The sequence below is a fragment of the Geotrypetes seraphini genome, chromosome 8 (genome assembly GCF_902459505.1).
Source record: "Geotrypetes seraphini chromosome 8, aGeoSer1.1, whole genome shotgun sequence".
NCBI lineage: Eukaryota > Metazoa > Chordata > Amphibia > Gymnophiona > Dermophiidae > Geotrypetes > Geotrypetes seraphini.
The window spans coordinates 6,665,313-6,679,593 of record NC_047091.1 but is presented as its reverse complement, the minus strand read 5'-3'; the positions used below and the strand labels follow the sequence as shown (position 1 = coordinate 6,679,593).

Below are 14,281 nucleotides of genomic sequence, written 5' to 3'. Positions count from 1 at the left end.
CGGCCAAGCTGAACCCTTGGCTAGCCCAAATGATGCTAGAGGCCCCGACCTACCTAGACTTCAGAAAACTTCTCAAAACACACCTCTTCCGCGAACAAGACCCTTAATCCTCACCCCCCGCATACACTCCAACCCCCCCACCCCCACATCCCTCTCCCCCCCCCTCCTCTGGTTTCCCACACCCTCCATTTTATCTTCTCACCCAACTACGATAAACCTGTGCTAAAACTACTTTGCTTCCTTCCACGCTACCTGCAATTCCGACAAAATTTTTGTAAATCCGGGTTCAGACCGGATCCTAATGTAATGGATGTAAACCGCCTAGAACTCTTTGGGTATGGCGGGATATAAGAACATAATAATAATAATAACCTTTTACTTTATTCTGTGGTTGAATTTCAGCTTAATCTGGAGGTAGTGCAGATGCTTCTGCTTCACTGGTGTCTCTCTTAGGAAGGGTAATAGCTTGTTCTCCTTTCACTATATAGGAACATAATTGTCCCTGTCCCTGCAGGAACTCAATTTTCCCATCCCCGCAAGTTTTGTCACTGCAAGCTCTGCCTTAACCACACAAGCCTCGAACACTTATGAGTTTAAAGTGTTTGAGGCTTGTGCAGATGAGGACGGAGCTTGCAGGAATGGGGCAGGGACAGGAAAAGAACTCGCAAGGATGGGAAAATGAGTTCCCGCGGGGAGGGGAAAATTATGCGCCCGTATCATTCTCTATCTAGACTGTGTGTCACTAATATATATTAATTACAAAAACCCAGCCTCTGGTTACGTAATCATATCATCGGACCTATATGGGAAGGATGGGATCAGCCCTCCCAATTTTGTAAGTCAGGAAAGGTAGGAACAGTGCTGGAGACATAAGAGGCCTGGGTCCAGTCTGTACTCGTGCCAGCAGGGAATGGAGGGAGATAATGCAATTTAGATTGAAAACATGTTCCAATGGGCTTTTCCCTAATTTTACAGTTTTGCTGTCCTGTTTCCTGGATGTGTTTCTAGTAGAATTTTTGGCTAGTAGATAGGAGGGTGATTTTTAATAGGTCGCATAGGTTCAGAGGCCACGTGGTGCCTATTTTTTTTTTTTTTTTTTTAAATCAAACATACTTGTGCGTGTGTCATTATTAAGTTCTGTGTTGGGTCTGCTAGGAAACAGTGATCATAATGTGATCAAATTTGAGCTGATATCTGGAGTGACGTCGCTAAAGAAATCTACAGTAGCAGCATTTAGGGCTCCTTTTACGAAGGCGTAAGGGCCTTAATGCGCAGAATAGAGCATGCTAAAATGCTGCGCATGCTAGCCGCTACCGCCTCCTCTTGAGCAGGCAGCAGTTTTTCAGCTAGCGCGCGCTAATCCGTTGTGCGTGCTAAAAACACTAGCGCACCTTCCTAAAAGGAGCCCTTAATTTTTGAAAGGGTGACTGCATTATAATGAGGCATCAACTGGCTCACCTTTATCCACATTTATTCACACCTTCAAAGGCAAGATCTCCTTAGATTGAACCCATGCAGACTCTGTCCCATTAAATCATGCTTGCCTACGTGTTCCACAATTTTATCTTTTATAATTGTTTCCACCATTTTGCCCGGCACTGACATCAGGCTTACCGGTCTGTAATTTCCCAGACCTCCCCTGAAATCCTTTTTAAAAATTGGTGTAACATTGGCCACCCTCCAATCTTCAGGTACTACAATTTGCATTCCATGCAAATCTATCTCATGCATATTCATTCTAGATATCCTGAAAACCTGCCTGGTTGGGAGTGCCCAGAACAGGGATGAGAAAACACTGTTGTAAACTTTAGGCAGAATACTTTTGCAACATGGTAGTGAAATGACCCTGGGCATTGTAGCCAATGAGTACATTTTCTTCACTCAAATCAGGATAAAGGCCTTGATCAGTGTTTCTTTTGGAAGTGAGTCTAAGGGCAGGTTTCCCGGCCTCACTAATAGAGATACATAAGATCCGGAAGCTTATACACTATCTTGTGTGAACTTCTCACAAAAGGTCTTTAAAAAACCCCAACCTTCAGAAATCACATGTGGCAGGGGACAGAAGCTGGCAAGGTGCCCCAGTCCTCCTCCCTTCCCCCATGAAGCCTGCTGTAAGATGCACAGGAAGGGAGTCCAGCTCTGCAGCGGTTCCTGAGCTGAATAGGTCCTTGTGTAACTGGGTTGACAGGTCACTACAATTACAGATTCATAGGACCCCCAGTCTTACTGTCAGCTGGATCAGCTGGAGAGCTCCCGAGTTATCAGAGCTGTGCCTTCTGCATTTCCCTGCTCAATGGGGCTTTTCACAGGGGCCTGGATGGGAGCACAATCCCTTGGAGCTGCTCTATGTGTCGGCAATGGAAGGTGTGGGGGGTGGGAGGGAAGAGTGGAAAATACTACTCTTTAGCAAGCAAAGGAATTAATTAGTCTTTTTGTTCCCTCCCCCTCAGTGTCTTTGCATTTTAAATAGTTTAGAATATAGAGCGATGCTTCCAGTAGAGACAAGACAAGAAGCCTTCTCAGAATCAGAGACTTCCTTTGTTTTCAGTTAAACTTAGGACTGGGGGAGGGCAAAGAAGAGTGGGAGACATGAAGTCAGTTGAGATCCTCTTGCCCCTTTCCCTTTGTCTAAAAAGACGGATGAAAAATCACAATATCAAAACTGCTAAATCTTAGTTGATTCTCACACTAGATTGGCTGGAGGCTTCCAAGTTGACAGAGATCTGGAACAATTTTCCGCTTTCATTAAGAAGTTTGACCCACTTCTTATTATTCCAAAAAGCACTGAAGATTTTTCTGGTTGCCAAACATTTTGGAAATGAGTTATTTCATTTTCTAATTTAGGTTATTCCTCTGTTTCGTTCTGTATTATGTTTTACTTAGTGTTAACCGAATCGAGCTCCATTTTGGTTGATGACCCGGCCTATAAAACTTATACCATACTGCAGAAAATGTAGGTGGTGGATGATACGACAGGGAGCATGGGGTTGTACTGGCTCTTTACAAAACCAAAACTGGTGGTTCTGCAATGTGCCTTAGTAAAAGAGGGGGCTAATTTCCTTCTTGATGCTGACTTGAAAATCAAGGATAGAATGGAATGTGTCTATAGTACAGATCCTTTATCCAAAATTCCAAAAGCCAAAATTTGGAAAAATGGCAAAGAGAGGTTCAGATTCCATTCAGGGTGGCAGTGAGAAGTGGTTCCGTAGTTTGTGTTTGAAGTGTGTGCCCCAAAGAGATTCCAGAATTTTACTTTATTTTTTAAAATTCCCTTCATAAGTGTACACTAGAATAGAGGACATGTACGTCACATATGCAAGAGTACGTCACTGTTATAAGCATCTGTATACGTAAGGATACAACCACCAGACAAGAATCATTCTTTGATGTGATTGGACCTTGAAAACTAACGGCAAGTAATTTTATTTTTATTTTTTTTAATGCAGCAGCTAACTTGAGCAGCAAAGCCATCAAGGCTTTGTTACCGTTTGGATCTTCTTATCTTTGAGAACTTGGATTTTCAGTTCTAACAAAATTTAAATGGGGAAAAAAAAAGAGAACATAGAAACATGATGGCAGATAAAGGCCAAATGGCCCATCCAGTCTGTCCATCTGCAACATCCACTATCTCCTCCTCTCCCTATTGGCTAAGGCTCTTAACATTTGCATCTCCTCTTCCTATAGGCTAAGGCTCTTCACACCTGCATTGTGATGTCATAAAACTTTATGGTTATAGAAACATGACAGCAGATAAAGGCCAAATGGACCATCTAGTCTGCCCATCCATTAACCATTATCTCTTTCTCTCTCCGAGAGATCCCACGTGCCTATCCCAGGCCCTCTTGAATTCAGACACAGTCTCCGTCTCCACCACCTCTTCTGGGAGATTGTTCCACGCATCTACCACCCTTTCTGTAAAAAAGTATTTCATTAGATTACTCCGGAGCCTATCACCTCTTAACTTCATCCTATGCCCTCTCATTGCAGAGTTTCCTTTCAAATGAAGGAGACTTGACTCATGCGCATTTACGCCACATAGGTATTTAAACATCTCTATCATATCTCCCCTCTTTCGCCTTTCCTCCAAAGTATATACATATTGAGATCTATAAGTCTGTCCCCATATGCCTTATGATGAAGACCACATACCATTTTAGTAGAACAACTGCAGATGGTGGCTGATGAAATGCGTGTTTGCTTGTCGACTATTGAGCCACATTTTGAGTTAATTTGCACTCACAAACAAGCACATCCATTGCATTGATTAGCAATTCTATTCTATCTACTTTAGTTTCTCCATTGTTACAATTACCCATACATAGCTTAAAGTACTATAAATAAATAACTCTCAAATTAATTTTTTTGTTGGTTTTGCAGTTTTATAATTTCAATTATAATGTGCTGCGAAAAACATTTGCTCTGTGTAGTGTGCCGGAACTAAAAAAGTTTGAGAGAAACTGGTTTAATGTTTGCCTTATGTTGAAATAAAAAAGTTTAGTGGGAAGTTTATGGTCTTTTTCTGACTTAACATTTACCATTACAAAAACTGAAAAGTTCCACCAATTGAAATAGGCCTGGTCCCAAGGATTTCGGATAAAGTGTAGTTACTTACCTGTAACGTAGGTTCTCCATGGACAGCAGGATAGTCAGCCACATATGGATGTTGTCCCAACAGCTCCCAATTTGCGGATAAGCTCTCCAATAGCTCAGAGAGATTATTTTATTATTATTATTTTTTTCTCTGAGCACGTGCAGTGCCCGGGCCCCACTGGGCATGCCTGAGCACTACCCATTTCCCCCTGCTTCCCCCTAATCCCCAGGATGTTCCTAGCTGTGGCTGGGTCGGCTGTACGGGGAGGCGGGTGGGTTGTGTGGCTGACTATCCTGCTGTCCACGGAGAACCTACGTTACAGGTAAGTAACTACACTTTCTCCTAGGACAAGCAAGATGAGTCAGCCACATATGGGTGACTCCCTAGCTGAGGGATGTACCAATTGGACCTGCGCCCTAGCACTCTGTGCATCCCTCACCTGGCTATGGAGGCCGAGCCAGGCAGGATAATCAGGCGAAGCAGGTTAAGTTGTGTAAACAATGTTTTTGATAAAGTGCTGTGTTAGCTGGGCAATAAACCTCACGGAACAGTAAAACTGGTCAATAACAATCAATGAACAGTGAGAAACCAACTGGTCAACAGAGACAATTTGTAGTTGCATGTGACAATTCGCACTTGCATAGTCAACCTTTAGTCTAGACAGTACTGGAAGACCTACTTAATCAATATCTATAACACCCTACTTGATCAGTGTTTGTCAAGGCTGTGCTAGTGGTTGCTGTCCCTCCCAGGAGGGAAGGGCCACTTGCAAGACTGTTCGGCCAAATGCATTTGGGGCGTGGAATGCTATGTCGAGGCAGTAGTGCTTGGTGAAGGTGTGCATGGAGGACCAAGTGGCTGCATCACAGATGTCCTCTATTGGTGTGTGGTGTAGATGAGCCGGAGTGGTGGCTACGGCTCTGTGCTGGTGGGCGTGGGCTCCCACCGGCGATTCACGCTGCGCTCTTCTATAGGTGAAGGAGATGCACTGGGGTATGCAGCGCGAGACCGTGCGTTTGGTGACCAGCAGTTCTGGTCTAAACTAAACTAAACTAAACTAAACCTTAAGTTTGTATACCGCATCATCTCCACAGAAGCAGAGCTCGGCACGGTTTACAAGAATTGATATAGAAAGGAACTACAATGAAAAGTAGAAGGACTTAGAAAGAGAAGTTTAGAGGGACTTAGTATATCGAAGAGGGAGGGGTCATTGCATTTTAGAGAAAAGCCAAGTTTTCAAATGTTTTCGGAAGAGTTGGAGGGAGGTCAGGCTCCGAAGCGGGGTAGTAAAGCTGTTCCAGAGTTCGGTGATCCTGAAGAAGAGGGAAGTCCCTAATTTTCCTGCATGGGATATGCCTTTTAAAGAGGGGAAGGATAGTTTGAATTTTTGAGTGGATCTGGTGGTGTTGGGATTAGAGGAGTTCCAAGATAGTGGAAAAAGGGGAGGCAGGATGCCGTGTAGAGACTTGAAGGTTAGGCAGGCACATTTGTAGTGAACCCTAAGGATTACTGGGAGCCAGTGAAGCTTAGACAGAAGCGGGGAGACGTGATTAAATTTGCTTTTTGCGAAGATTAGTTTAGCTGCGGTGTTCTGAATCCGCTGGAGTCTATGAAGGCTTTTCTTTGTTAGGCTTAAGTAGATGGAGTTACAGTAATCCAGTCTGGAAAGAATGATGGATTGTACGAGGACGGCAAAGTGTTGATGATGGAAGCAGGATCTCACTTTCCTTAACATGTGAAGATTGAAAAAGCATTTTTTTTACTAAGGAATTAAGGTGGTCGTTGAAGGACAGTGTGGAATCAATGATGATACCCAGAACTTTGCATGAGTGCTCAAGCTGCAATGTGGTGCCAGAGGATAGTGGGATGAGGGTGGGTAGCTGATCTAATTTTGGGCCGAGCCAAAGTAGTTTTGTTTTGGTCTCGTTTAATTTCATTTGTACGATGAGGGCCCAGGATTGGAGGTTCGATATACATGAAGAGATGTTCTCAGAGAGATTGGTGAGGTTAGAGTCGGTCTCGAGGAGGACAAGGATGTCATCGGCGTAAGTGTAAAGTGTTTCCAAGGGGGACAGTTGGAGTTTCAGGGAGGACATATAAACATTGAAAAGAATCGGGGATAGAGGTGAACCCTGAGGAACTTTACAAATCGGTTTCCACGGGAGGGATGAGGAGCCATTCATGTTAACGAAGTAGAAGCGGGAATGTAAGGATTTTGAGAACCAATCTACGATTGTTGAGTTTATGCCAATTTCAGAAAGTTGGAGAATTAGTATATCATGATGGACAATGTCGAAAGCTGCAGAAAGGTCGAATTGAAGAAGAACAGCAAACTTTTTGCAAAAGTGAAGTTGTTGAACCTTTGAGATTAATGAGGCCAATAGGGATTCGGTGCTGAAGTTGGGTCTGAAGCCATGTTGGTAGGGTAGGAGAATGGAAAATCTCTCAAGATAGGATGAAAGTTGGGTAGATATGATGGACTCCAGCAACTTGGTCAGGAGAGGAATATTTGCTATTGGCGATAGCTGGATGATATGGAGGGGTCTAGATCAGCTTTTTTCAGTAGTGGGGAATGTCCCATTTCTGCAGAGAATAGGCCTGAAAGTAAGGCAGAGTTTATAAGTTTGGTGAGAGATGAGATGGCTTGTGTGGGAATTTTCTCCTATAGGTAGGAGGGGAAAGGTCCAAGGTACAGTTGCAAGATTTCAACTTGAGGCAGAGTTTGACCATCTGGGAATTAGATATGAGCTCGAAGGCAGTCCAGGATCTGTCGACTGGAATATGGTTGGCGACGGTTAGAGTAGGGTTGGAGTCGGTGAACAACAGAGAGTTGTAAGAGGGTGCTGGTGGGAACGAGCATCGTAAGGTAGTGACTTTCTCATTGAAGAATTTTGCTAGATCGTCTGCAGATGGAGAGGAGGGGAGTGTGGTGGCGTCATGTTTAGAGGATATGGAACGCCAGATGTTAAACAATGTATTACTTTGGTTGTTGGATCTGGAGATTTTGTTACCGTAGTAGTTCTTCCTTGCTTTTTTTAGTTCAGTATTGTAGGACTTAATATTAACCCTCCAGGACTGTCTGTCTGTGGGGGATTTAGATTTTTTTTCCATTTGCGTTCCAGTATTCGACATTTCTGCTTCAGTTCTCTGTGGTATGGAAGGTACCAAGGGGCCTTGCGGGAGTAGGAGACAGTTTTAGTGGATAGTGGTGCGAGGGAGTGGTAGGTGGTCTCAGAGAGAGTGATCCAGTTGTGCCAGTTGGATTCAGGGTTTGGAGGGTTAGGAATGGTGGAAATTAGGTTGAGGAATTTGGTCCAGAACAGTTCGCTAGCAATTTGGAGTTTGAGGAACGAGGTGGGGACCCAAGGTGAGACATGAAAATGGGGAGGCAAGTGGTCGGACCAAGGGACATGTTCCCGAGTGTCATCGACCGAAGTTTTGAAATCGGTGAGATTGAGGAAACTGATGATGTCTAGCGTGTGCCCCTTTTCATGGGTTGGAGAGAGTGCCGGGGGGGGGGGGGGGGAAGCCTAAAGAAGGTATCGTTTAGGTGGAGATTAATATCCCCGATGATTAGTAATCTATGAAATTTGAGGAAGGCGTTTGTAATGATCTCGAGGACAGGTTCAGAAGATTTGTTCCAGGGGGATGGTGGACGATATAATAGCAGGATACCCAGTGGGTGAGGATGGAGTTCGTCGTTGACAGAGACTAGCATATTTTCTAGAGAGGCATGGCTGCCCTTTTCGAGAAGCTGGACATCGAAGAATCATTTGTGGAGGAGTGCCAAGTCACCACCTTTTCGGTTAATTCTGGGGGAGAAGAGGCCTTGGTAACCGTGAGAACAAAGCTCGTTTTGTGTAAATATGTCATCTTTTGCAATCCATGATTCTGTGATGAATAGGAATCCTGGATCAAGATCTTCAAGTAGGTCCTTCAAAATTTGGGTTTTGTTGCATGCGGATCTGGCATTGCAGTAAAGTGACGGGACTGGGGTGAGAGAGTCAGAGGCAAGGTTGGGAAGGTTGGCAGGGGGAATGGGCTTTAAGGAGGCATGATTAATTCTCCGTGGGTTTTTTTTTTTGAAAGGATGATTTCTGGCGCGCAATAGCGTGGGGATTTTGATGCCTGGGCAAATAGTACTGACATTTATGGGGTCGGGTAAGTTGGGAGAGGGAGGTTACAGGCAGAGGGTGATATTGGAGGATGTGCAGAGAAGGAGAAGAAGAATCCACGGGTGTGGCTTCATGGTGGGGTTGGGGAAGCCTTTGGGAGGGATAGGAGGCAGGAATAGAGGAAAATCTTGGCAATTGGTTAGGACTAGAGCAATTAAAAAGAATCTGGTGGACCTTAGCAATTGGGCAGAGCATATACAATTAGATAGAATCTAGTGAACCCTAGTGATTGGGCAGAACTTAAACAATTAAATAGGCTTGGCAATTGGGCAGAACCAGAACAATTATATAGAATCTGGAGGACTAGAATCTGGGCAGAACTAGAACAATTAAATGGAATCTGGTGAACCTTAGCAATTGGGCAGAGCTTAAACAATTAAATAGGCTAGGCAATTGGTCAGAACTAGAACAATTAGATAGAATCTGGTGAATCCATAGCAATTGGGCAGAGCTTAAAACAATTAAATAGAATCTGGTGAACGTAAGCAATTGGGCAGAACTTAAACAATTGAATAGAGTCTAGTGATCCTTAGCAGAACTTAAACAATTAGCAATTGGGCAGAACTTAAACAAATTAAACTGGTCTGTTTTGGTCATAGGAGACGAACAGTTGTGAGGCTTGTCCGGGCCGTTGCGTCCTGTTGATGTAGGTAGTCCAGGCCTGCACACCGTCCAGGTGTTGCTGGAGCACCACCCTGTCCTCATGGACTCCGGGAGAGATTGCTCAGTCTGGAGGGTGAAACCCCAATCGGCTGCCTGCAGGGGCTGGCTACAAGCGGCAGCATGCAGGAACTCTGGGAGAGATTTCTCTGCCGGGCCGAGTGCAGGCAGGGGGATTAGCTGAGCCAGGGCATCCTGGAGGCTTCTTACCGTAGTTTGTGGATCACCCGCTGCTGCATTCCGATGAGGATGGCTGCTGGAGGAAGATTCTCGGGCCTCACTTCTCTTCATGAAGCCTCTCAGTGCCCTCTTCCTTAGCTTGCGTGCACGTGGAGACAGGCGGGCACAATGCAAGCAACACTGGTCCTTGTGCCCAGACCCAGGCAGCGGACGCACAATTCATGAGGATCCAGTATACTCATCCTTTTTCTGCATCCCAGACATTTCTTTGATGTTTCTGGCATCTTCAAGATGGTAAGTTGAAAAAGTCTTGATGGTAGAAAAGTTGTAATGGAGAGCTGTAGAAAATCCGACCGATGGGAACGGGCGGAGACTAAATACTGGGGATTAGGGGGAAGCAGGGGGAAATAGGTAGTGCTCGGGCATGCCCAGTGGGGCCCGGGCACTGCACGTACTCAGAGGAAAAAAATAAAATAAAATAAAATAATCTCTCTGTGCTACTGGAGAGCTTATCCGCAAATTGGGAGCTGTTGGGACAACACCCATATGTGGCTGACTCATCCTGCTTGTCCTAGGAGAAAGGATCTTAAACCTGCATTGGGCTGAGGAATGTTTTAGGTAAAGGTGGAAATATTTGAAGAGCCATCATAGCTCCTTCTACATAACCTGTGGAGAAAGGTACTAGTGAGACCCAATGAGAAATAAAGGGATAGCTTTCTTTCTTTTTTTATTTATCTTTATTGGTTTTCAAACTTTGACAGTGCCATACAATCAATTTATATGTAAACATTACAGAAAAGGCACATTTAACTACACAATTAATACAGAAAACAATTATTTCCCCCCCTCCTCCCCATAACTTGTTATATTAATTAATCTTTATTCATTTTTAAAGCTCCCAGTAAGTGTAACATATAATACAATCATTTATACTTAAATCACTTAATATAACATCAAATTCTAAACTATATCGAATAATCCCATTTCCTTGTATCCTATATTTATTCATAATTAAAAGAAACCAAAGAAAAAATAATAATCCCATCCCCCCGCCCCACCCTGGACGTATATGAATCAAAGGAAAAAATTAATGTTTATTCTATACAATACTTTCAATCTTTGCAAAATTTTGTTAATGGCTCCCAAATAACCTGAAATTTTTTTAAAATTTCCCTGTTGTATAGCTATTATCCTTTCCATTTTGAATATGTGGCATAATGAATTCCACAAAAGCTGTAGTTCAGCCTCTTCCAATTTTTCCAGTTATTTGTGATCTGTTGTATGGCGATCTCTGTCATAATGAGAAGAAGCCTGTTATTATTAGAGGATTTTTGGCTTTTAGCCTTCATTGACATGCCAAACAATACAGTTTTCAAAGTGCCACTTTGCTATAAAGTACTATTTACCTGAGGGCTAAACAGCAATTTTTAAAGAGAAAGTAACTCCTATTCCTTTTTATCTGACTTTTCTGTGATTGCATAATTTTTAAAAAATTTTAAAAATAGATCTTTTTTGTCGCTTATCAGCAAAAGCATAATGCAGGATGTCTCCAATGGGAGGGATACAGGTGTAGATGTATTGATTACAAATAATACAAAACACTGCTATGAAACTTTTGTCAAAGGCTAAGAAATTTGACAATGTCACTCCGCTTTTTATCGATGCTCAATGGTTACCCATCACTCACTGACCGACATATAAAATGTTGTTTCTTACTTTTAAATCTAGATATAAACATTCTCTAGAATTTATAGACAGATTACTTCTTCCATATAATCCTTCAAGAACATTGTACTCCAGCCATCAAAATCTTACTGTTCCTTCATCACATATTACTTACGATACCACTTGTAAATCTATTTTCTCAGTAACAGCTCCCACACTAAGGCATGCTATGTCTTCCTATCTTCGTCAAGAATCCTTCTTAGATAGGTTTAAATCTAACTTAAAAACCTTCCTATTTAAAGACGCGTACAATGTATGTGGCTTCTTTGCCATTTTATATACCATACTCTCTTTATACCAAATAGGAACGGGATTATTTTAATCCATACTTAAGACAAAGATTGGACAATTTTAAATTTATACCCTTTACTAGAGAATGACACAGGGACAATTTTTTTCCTGCCCCCGCAGGAACTCTTCTCCTGTCCCATTCCTGTAAGCTCTACCTTAACTGCACAAGCCTCAAAACATTTTAAAATCATAAGTGTTTGAGGTGAGGCTTGTGTAGATGAGGACAGAGCTTGCAGGAATGGGGCAGGGACAGGAAAAGAACTCGCCAGGACAGGATGGGAAAATGAGTTCCCGCGTCATTCTCTACCCTTTACCCTTTTGTGCTTTGCTTCTGTATCCTTTATTTTTAAATGTTGTATTTCTCTCCCACTTTCCTTATATATCATGTTGATTGTCTTTTAGGAATTCCCTGTACAGTAGAGTCTCAGTTAAACAGGACTCTCACCCAACCGGCAACAAAAATCACCAGTGAAAAAAAAAAAAAAGTCCCCTAAAGCACCAGTGGCAGGGTCCTGAACCACATATCCTCCCTCAAGCCCCAAAGCAGCTGTGAAACCTCACCTCCCGCCTCAAAGCATCAGCACAGCAGTAGTCTTGAGCCACAAAACCCTCCTTCCTCGCAGTATATCCGTAGAATTAACAAAAGGTGGAATAAAAAATATATCCCCTCCTTTACTAACTGCTCCGACGCTCCTAGAACTCCTGCCGACGCTAAAACCCGCGCTACGCATTAGTAAAGGAAGGGGATAGTGTTTCCACTGATAGCAAAACTTTCAAAAAGGTGTAGAGGGAGGTAACTTGCATGAAATGGTAGTTATAAACCTAGCCACCTTTCTGGGCAGACTGGATGGACCATCCTGATCTTTGTTTATTTAAAAATTTACATACCGCATAAATACTAAGCGGTTTACAAAATTACATGCATACATATTAAAAATACTAATGCAAGTGTTTTGGAAAATGCAATGCATGTCCTTTACTAACTTTCCCTCTTGTCCTGAACACATCCCCAGAAGGGCCTACTAATGCAGCCAAAAGTACTCGCTCTGGGTGATATTCAGCGCTACTGAACTGGCGCTGGCTGGTTAAATAGCACCTTGTATCTACTTAAATCTGAATATGCAGTGTGAGAAAACTGGCCATCTCTGCTGAATATCTGTGGTCAGCAGCTAAAATTTAATTGGCTACATCATGCGTTAACTGGCAATTTTCAGCACTGACCAGCCAAGGTCGCATAAATACCAGTCCTGTTTTTGGCTGCCAGTGCTGAATATTGATTTAGCTGGTTAAGTTTAAACTGGCCATCCTCCCCCCCCCAATATTCAATGATGGTCACCAGAAATTGCTTGGCACTGAATATCCTTGGTCAGCACCAACCATTAGCGTTATCTGGCCTCCCTCCTGCAGTCTGAATATCAACTGGATGGCGTTCATCCTCTTAAAGGGAAAAGGGTCATGGAATTGATATACCGTGTGCATTTTTCAGTCAGGTTCAGGGTGAGGAATTTTCAGACACCTCGTTCACTTGGGTAAATAGCTTTTGACAATTGTCTGTGTTTTCTCTCTGTTCTGTCATATCATTCCTGTACTATTAAAATTACATTGGCGTAGGTCCTAGTGAGTTATACTCAGGTACAATGGATATTTCCTTGTTTTTGGAGGACTTACTACTAAATTTGTAGCTAAGGCAATGGAGGATTAAATAACTTGCCTAAGCTCACAAGGGGAAGGTGTGGCTCACTGGTAGAGCTGCTGCCTCTGCACCCAGAGGTTGTGAGTTCAAATCCCTGTACTGCTTTTTGTGACCCTGGGCAAGTCACTTAATCCTCCAGTGCCCACTGCTTTGAATGTCAGCTTTGAAATGCCAAAGCCACAAAAAGGTGGTATACAAGTCTCCATTCCCTTTGCCGCACAAAGGGAATTTAAAACTGTCTAAATCTTGCTTTGCTCCCTGTATTTCTGTGCACTGCTTAGAGGTCTGTGGCAACATTTGTGGAAAACAGTATGAAAAAAAACCAGGGAGCTTAGTCCCTCCACCCACCCATGTTTCATCTTTCTTCATACTGATGGCTTTAAAGTCCCTGGCAATCTAAGCACCTGGATTTTGCTAGACAAAATCCATCATGAAATGACTTACTGGGAAAAGAGATTTATTTCCCTGAAACCTCTTTTCTGCTTTACTTCCAGGCACAAACAGAAAAGTCTGAAAATATCTCCTTCCCATGTACCAAGATGTGCTGGTGATATGCTTTGGAGAGAGTAAGAGTCTCCCTCCTGAAGGAGGAACTTTGGAAACTGTGTATGCAGCATGGGTCACTCTGTGATGTGATGTATTTGTGAATAATGTAGTGGGGTTGGCATATTAGTCTGCTTTACAGATAATAAATAGAAATAAAGCAGAAATAAAACAAAGGAAAAGAAAATGATGCTTTTTTTTTTTTTTTTTTTGGACCAATAATACATTTTTTGACAAGCTTTCAAAAGCTGGACCTTTTCCTTCACGTTGGAGGCTCATATCTGATCTAAAGAAGGTTCTGCCTTTAAAGCTTTCATAAAGACCATTTTTTTACTAAGCTGCTGTAGAGGTTTCTACAGTTGCCTGGGGCGCTAAGGCCCAAATTCTGTAACCGGTAGGCACCTATTTTGATGGCGCCCATCT

At 42.9% G+C, this 14,281-nt stretch overlaps 1 protein-coding gene across 9 annotated transcripts in view; it reads left to right on the top strand.

The window, feature by feature from the left end:
* Nucleotides 1-14,281, top strand: part of FGR (FGR proto-oncogene, Src family tyrosine kinase) — a 146,565-nt gene that overhangs the window by 47,647 nt on the left and 84,637 nt on the right. For 6 of the 9 annotated variants that reach the window (XM_033954720.1, XM_033954719.1, XM_033954723.1 and 3 more), the window contains one exon: nt 13,810-13,881. The exons of the other annotated variants lie outside the window; for them this stretch is intronic. The gene's annotated coding sequence lies outside the window, so the exon portion shown is untranslated. The remainder of the gene's footprint in view (nt 1-13,809; nt 13,882-14,281) is intronic. 9 annotated transcript variants of the gene reach the window in all.